This window comes from Hippopotamus amphibius, chromosome 15 (genome assembly GCF_030028045.1).
Source record: "Hippopotamus amphibius kiboko isolate mHipAmp2 chromosome 15, mHipAmp2.hap2, whole genome shotgun sequence".
NCBI classification, from domain to species: domain Eukaryota; kingdom Metazoa; phylum Chordata; class Mammalia; order Artiodactyla; family Hippopotamidae; genus Hippopotamus; species Hippopotamus amphibius.
This window is the reverse complement of record NC_080200.1, coordinates 14,146,065-14,153,658: the sequence shown is the minus strand read 5'-3', so window position 1 is coordinate 14,153,658 and position 7,594 is coordinate 14,146,065. Positions and strand designations below refer to the sequence as shown.

The 7,594-nt window shown below is 40.3% G+C and overlaps 1 pseudogene; it reads right to left on the bottom strand.

Annotated features, from left to right (window-relative positions):
* Positions 1–5,594: 5,594 nt before the first annotated feature.
* On the bottom strand, positions 5,595–6,589 carry LOC130837311 (olfactory receptor 7A17-like; annotated as a pseudogene).
* Between the last annotated feature and the right edge of the window lie 1,005 nt (positions 6,590–7,594).

Below are 7,594 nucleotides of genomic sequence, written 5' to 3'. Positions count from 1 at the left end.
TGTATTTCTCCTTGGGTTTATTCTGTTTGGGACTCTCTGAGCTTCTTGGACTTGATTATTTCCTTTCCCATGTTGGGGAAGTTTTCCACTATAACCTCTTGAAATATTTTCTCAGACCCTTTCTTTTTTTCTTCTTCCTCTGGGGTGCCTATGATTCAAATGTTGTTATGCTTAAATTTGTCACCAAGGTCTCTGAGACTGTCTTCCATTCTTTTTATTCTTTTTCTCTTTCCTGCTCTGTGGCAGTTATTCCCCCCCATTTTATCTTCCAACTCAGTTATTCGTTCTTCTGCCTCCATTATTCTGCTGTTTATACCATCTAGAGCATTTTTTAATTTCAGTTATTTTGTTGTCCATTACTGTTTGTTTGCCCTTTAGTTCTTCTGAGACCTTATTAACTGTTTCTTGTATTTTCTGTATTGTTGTTGTGATTTTGGATCTTCTTTACTATCATTACTCTGAATTCTCTTTCAGGCAATTTTCCTATTTCCTCTTCATTTATTTGGTCTTGTGGGTTTTTTCCTGCTCCTTTGCCTGCAAGGTGTTTCTTTGTTTTCTCATTTTGTCTAATTTATAGGATTTGCTGTCTCCTTTCCCTATGCTGCCTAGTAGGAATTCCTCTTGTTTCTGCCCTCTGCCCCCTGTGGTGGAATTTGTCCAGTGTCTTGAGTAGGCTTCCTGATGGGGGGGTCTGGTGTCTGCTTTCTGGTGTGTGGCTCTCTGTCTTTTCTCTCTGATGAGCAGTGCCATGTCAGATGGTGTGTTTTAGGGTATCTGTGAGGTTAATATGTCTTTAGGTAGTCTGTGTACTGATGCGTGGGTTTGTGTTCCTGTCTTGTTTGTAGTTTGATGTGAGGTGTCCAGCACTGGCAGTTGCAGACAGTCATAAGAAGCCAGGTTTTAGGCTCTGATACAGGGCTCTGTGAGAGTTCTCTACAGTTAACCTTCTCTGTGTCTGAGGACTCCCTAGCAGTCCAGCATCTTGGATTCAGTGCTCCCTCCCCAGTGCCTCCTACTTGACTTCTGATGGAGTATTCCAGACTTTAGATATTGCTTGTCCTGGCAATAAATGTGTTTAAAGAAGACTATGCAAGCCCCAGATTAATGGCAGTGTGTTGAGTCAAAGAAATGCTAGTTATATTGGGATCTTTGCAGTCCTATCTGGTGTTCAAAGTCATCTGCTGGTGTTCAGCTTGTTCTCTGTGGGAATTATTGCATCTTTCGATGTATTCCTGATTTATCTGTGGAGAGGGATGCATTTCATGGCCTTCTACTTCTCTGCCATCTTTCTTCTTCCTGCCATTCTTTTAATAGAAGTTTTAGTATTTGCTGTAGGCTAAAGATGTAGTCCAGAAGATAGAGCTCAATGGAGAAATCTGGAGGAAGGACCAGGTGGTGGTGCCGGCCTCCGTCCCTACTGCTTCCCTGTGCAGACGGGTACACACATGTCCTCTCACTGCCTCTGCTCTTGGAGGGACAGCCCCTTCGGGGCACAGAGCCCCTCTTTCAGTTGAGCACCACCCTCAGGGTGGCTTGCCCAGGGTTCAGTCTCAAGTTGCTGCTCCCAAGTGCTGCTGCTGCCACTGCAGGAGCTAGGTTTGTTTTTGTCGGTCTTTTTCTTCCCTTTCTCTTTTGTTCTCTTCTCTTGTGGTTTGAGAATCATGTTAGTGTTGTGTTTTCATTGCTTTTCCTCTTGTGTGTGTGTATCATAATTTTTGGGGTTTGCTGTTCCCATGAGGTTTTTAAAATTAATTAATTAATTAATTATTTGGCTGTGTCAGGTCTTCCTTGCTGCGTGCAGGCTTTCTCTAGTTGTGGTGAGCAGGGGCTACTCTTTGTTGCAATGCACAGGTTTCTTATCTTAGTAGCTTCTCTGTTGCAGAGCATGGGCTCTACGCATGCGGGCTTCAGTAGTTGTGGCACATGGGCCCAAAAATTGTGGCTCATGGGCTCTAGAGCACAAACTCAGTAGTTGTAGTGCATGGGCTTAGTTGCTCCATGGCATGTGGGATCTTCCCGGACCAGGGCTGGAACCCATGTCCCCTGCATTGGCAGGCAAATTGTTAATCACTGTGTCACCAGGGAAGTCCCTCCCATGAGGTTTTGATATTACAGTCTATATATGTACAAGTTTTGTTTTTTGTTTTGTGGGTTTGTTGTTGTTGTTGTTGTTGTTGTTGCTGGTCTCTTTTTCACCTAGAGGATTTCCTTTAACATTTGTTTCAAAGCAGGTCTGACGGTACTGATTTCTCTTAGATTTTTTTGTCTGTAAAGCTTTTAATTTCTCCATAAAATCTGAATGAGAGCCTTGCTGAGCAGAATATTCTTGGATGTAGCTTCTTCCTTTTCATCACTTTAATTATATTGTGTCATTCCCTTCTGGCTTTTACCATTTCTGATGAGAAATCATTTGATAACCTTATGGGAGTTCCCTTGTATGTTATTTGTCATTTTCCCTTGTTGCATTTAATATTTTTTTCTCTGTCTTTATTTTTGTCAACTTGATTACTATGTGTCTCATTGTGTTCCTCCTTGGGTTTATCCTTCCTGGGACTCTATGCCCTTCCTGGAGTAGGCTGATTGTTTCCTCTCACATGTTAGGGAAAGTTTCACCTATTATCTCTTCAAATATTTTCTTGAGTACTTTGTCTCTCTCTTATCCTTCTGGGACCCCTATAATGTGAATGCTGGTGCATTTAATGTTGTCCCAGAGGTTTCTTAGGCTGTCTTCATTTGTTTTGATTCTTTTTTCTTTGTTCTGTGATAGTGATTTTGGCCATTCTGTCTTCCAGGTCACTTATCTGTTCTTGTGCCTAAATTTATTCTGCTATTGATTCCTTCTAGTGTATTTTTCATTTCAGTTATTGTATTGTTCATCTCTGTTTGTTTGTTCTTTAGTTCTTCTAGGTCTTTGTTAAGCATTTCTTGCATCTTCTCAATTTTTGCCTCCTTTCATTTTCCTAGATCCTGGATCATCTTCACTGTCATTATTCTGATTTCCTTTTCTGGAAGGTTGCCTATCTCCACTTCATTGGGTTGTTTTTCTGGGGTTTTATCTTTTTCCTTCATCTGTGACATAATCCTCTGCCTTTTCATTTTGTGTATCTTTATGTGATTGTGGTTTTTATTCTGTAGGCTACATGACTGTAGTTCTTCTTGCTTCTGCTGTCTACCCTCTGGTGGATGAGTCTAGTGAAGTGGCTTGTGCAAGCTTCCTGGTGGAAGGGACTGGTGGTGGGTAGAACTGGGTCTTGCTCTGGTGGGCAGAGCTGTACTCAATATAACTTTAATCTACATGTCTGCTGATGGGTGTGGCTGTGTTCCCTTCCTGTTTCCTTGTTTGATGATCCAGCACTGGAGCTTTGGTGACCCAGCACTGGATCTTACAGGCTGTATGATGGGGCCAATGTTGGTCTCCAGGAGGGCTCACACCAATCAGCATTTCCCAGAACGCTGACTGTGAGTGCCACTGTCCCTGCAGTGAACAACAGCCACCTCCTGCCACTACAGGGGATGCTCCAACACTAGCAGGTAGGTTTGGATGAGTCTCCTATGGGGTCACTGCTCTTTTCCCCTGGCTCCTGGTGTACACAAGATTCTGTGTGTGCACTCCAGGAGTGGAGTCTGTTTCTCCTAGTCCTGTGGACATCCAGCATTCAAATCCCACTGGCCTTCAAAGCCAGATTCCCTGGGGATTCCCAGTCCTGTTGCCAGACCCCTAGTCTGGGAAGATGAATGTGGGGGTCAGAACATTCACCCCAGTGGAGGAATTTCTGTGGTATATTTATTCTCTACTTTGTGGGTCACCCACCCAGCAGCTATGGGATTTGATTTTATCATGATTGTGCAATGCCTACCATCTCATTGTGGCTTCTTCATTGTCTTTGGATGTGGGGTATTCTCATTGGTGGGTTCCAGCATCTTCCAGTTGATGGTCATTCAGCACCTAGTTGTGATTTTGGTGGTCTTTCAAGGGGAGGTGAGCACATGTCTTTCCACTGCACCATCTTTGAATGTTCTTAAGTTATCTAGAATGGTGACTCCTTTCCAGAAGGTGTTCAATTGACTTTACCTAGAGTCATCAGAAGAATAACTATCTATGGCAGTAATAGCCTTACAAAACCTGTATCTATATATCTATATCTATATCTATCTATATCTATATCTATGTATGTATGTATATACCACACCTTCTTTTCCCATTCCTCTGTTGATGGACATTTAGGGTGCTTCCAAGTCTTGGCTATTGTAAACAGTGCTGCTATCGACATTGGAGTGCATGTATTGGGAAAACCCTAACAAGCTTTTGGCCAGCCCAATATCATTTTGAATTAGAGTTTTCTCTGTACATATGCCCAGGACTGAGATTGCTGGATCATAGAGTAACTCTATTGTTAGTTTTTTAGGGAACTTCCATAGTTTTCTCCATAGTGGCTACACCAGTTTACAATCCCATCCCATGTAGATGTGTTCTTTTTTCTACATGCCTTCTTGTGAGTCATTTTTTGATCATGAAGATTGATAGGTTTCTGAGCATGAAGGACATATAGAGTGGATGGCCTTGACATTGTTTATTCACTGTCCCTTTAGTGGTTATGGCAATATTTAGAAAAGGGGAGATATTTCATAGAGCAATAGGATCATAATTGTAGGTTTCATTAGAAGTTTTCAAGCAGAAACAGGAAGATAAGTACATATTGGGACATAAAATAAACCAACCAATCCTTCCCTAAATGAATAAGCCACTTCACTGATGGGCAGCAATGTTCCATACTTTAATGGGTAAATATAGAGCATGAAAAAGAAATATTTTGCATAGTAATAAAATGTGTGATTTAAAATTTTGCTTCTTAATATTTAAGATCATCTCTGACACTAAGATTATTATTAGGTCAATCTATTTATTCAGCATTGTCTTTTCATGTAGACTCCATTGGAAGGTATATATTTGATAACTACTTTTTATTTTTTTTTTTTGGCCAGTGACTATGGTAGGCATTGTGGACCCTGAGGGGAAGACAGGTGAATCAGGTAACCAGTCACAAAACACAGTGACATGTAAAGTCTACATTATCAGAAAAAGAGTTAAGGTAGTGAAATAAAAAAGAATTATGGACCCAAAGTGAAAACTGTGATTTCAGGTTTTCACTGCAATGAAATCACATAAATGGGCTAAGCTGTCATATATATACATATATGACATATATATATATATATATATATATATATATATGTTATACTTATAACAAGTCATGACTATTCTCCCAGGAAACCTAGAGAAAAAATATTTGGGATAATATACATCATTTGCAAAGAAATTGTTCTTAAGTAATGCATGCTGCCACATAACACAAATGAGAATATCCTAGTATATCTGTCCTGAGTTTGGAAAAATATTAGTGGAAGTAGGAAAATGGACAAATGGGATAATTGTCTATACATCAGAGCAAAAAGTTCAGCAAGTGAGTTACATTATTATATTATGGCTTAAGGTAAAAGAGATGGAAATTCCCAGAAATAAATAGAAGGTGTAGGTTTAACACCCAGAATCTGATCAGAGTAGGAATGTCTTGTTCTGGGGCTTTCAGCCTACTTCAAGGGCACTTCTTCAGATCCAAAACAATTTCCTTTTTTATAATTGCCACCTGAACAACACTTTTCAGAGCGCTCTTGATGTCTTTATTCCTGAGACTGTAGATGAAGGGGTTCAGCATGGGTGTGACCACAGTGTACATCACTGAGGCTGTTGCCCTTGAAAATGAGCTGTGGGTAGCAGCAGAGCTAAGGTACACCCCTATGCCTGTACAATAATATAAGGAGACAACTGAGAGGTGAGATGCACAGGTGGAAAATGCTTTATACTTCCCCTGAGCTGATGCAATTCCATGTATGGAGAATACTATCTTAGAGTAAGAGTAAAGGACACCAGCCAGGGGCCCTCCACCAAGCAACACTGCAGTGAAATACAGAATTGTGTCATTAAGAAAGGTGTCACAACAGGCAAGTCTGACAACCTGTTTGACTTCACAGAAGAAGTGGGGGATTTCCAATTCTGTACAGAAGGACAGCTGCAGTATCATTAAGCTTTGTAACAAGGGATGCAGGGCACTAATGGTCCAGGACACCAGCACCAGCAGTCCACAGAGCCGGGGGTTCATGATGACTGTGTAATGCAGGGGGTGACAGATGGCCACAACCGGTCATAGGCCATCATAGCCAGGAGAAAATCGTCCAACACTGAAAAGAGTATATAAAAATACATCTGGGTGATGCAGCCTTCATAGGTTATAGTGTTGCTCTGGGTCTATATATTCACTAGCATCTTTAGGATTGTGGTTGTGGTGAAACAGATGTCTATGAAGGACAGGTTTGAAAGAAAAAAGTACATGGGTGTGTGGAGGCAAGAGTCTGAACTGACAATGAAGATGATGAGCATGTTTCCAAACACTGTGATCAGATACAAGGAGAGAAAAATCCCAAATATGAGGGACTGTAGTTCTGGTTTCTTTGATAATCCCTGAAGAAAAAATTCTGAATTTTGTGTATAATTATATGATACCATATGGTGGTGAAGAAGACTAGAAATGAAAAAAAAACATAATTAATTTTTACATAAATTGCTTTTACTAAGAGTTCACATGTTAAAATTTGTATTTTACACTCAAGAAATCAGTTTTTGTGTGCAAATTATTCCTTTTAAGAGATAGTTCATGACACCTCTGGCTAAAATTCTCTTACAAAGAGGGAAAGAATACAGACACAAGTGGAAAAAAAAAGCTGTAAAATGTTCAAGTCGTCCTAGATCGAGTGTGATGAGGAGAAAATGCTCAGACTTTTCCTCCAGAGATCATATATTGAACAGTTTTAATGAGAAATGCTTTCACGCATTTGAGGCATATATAGTGAGTATTGACCATCTCCTTGGCAAAGAGTATACGATGCTGAACCAAGAATTAAGTATAGAAGAGTGAAAGAATATAAGCAAATAAATGTCATATATCATGTCATATGGTGACTGATGGGATGAAGAAAGAAAAAAATATGTATAAAACACAGTGGCTGGGAATGTTATGTTTTCCTGGCAGTTCAGAAGACCCGTCAATGATGAAGACACAGCTGGAGACATGAAGATATCAGGGGGAAACATGTATCCTACAGGGCAAAGAGCCAGAGAAAAGACCCTTAGGATGGCCCTTGTGTCAGATATTCACGACTAAAAGTTGAACCAGTGTGGTGGGGAATGAGCAGGAGGGCATGATGAGAAATGGTGTCAGAGAACGTTGAGGAATGAAGTGTCCTCCTTGATACAGCTGAAACTTCAAAACACAGGGAATACATCACTCACATATTGTTCCCTGCAGGTTACTAACTTTGGTTTCAAGGAATCTTGTGAGCAGAAATCTCCATCTCTTGGTTAACATTCTGGTGTCCGTATTTTAAGGGCCACACATGTACATACTACTCTACTTAAAATAGATACCCAACAAGGACCTACTATATAGCACAGGGAACTCTGCTTAATAGTCTTAGTAACCTAAATTGGAAAATAATTTGAAAAACAATAGATACTTGTATATGTATAAATGAATCACTT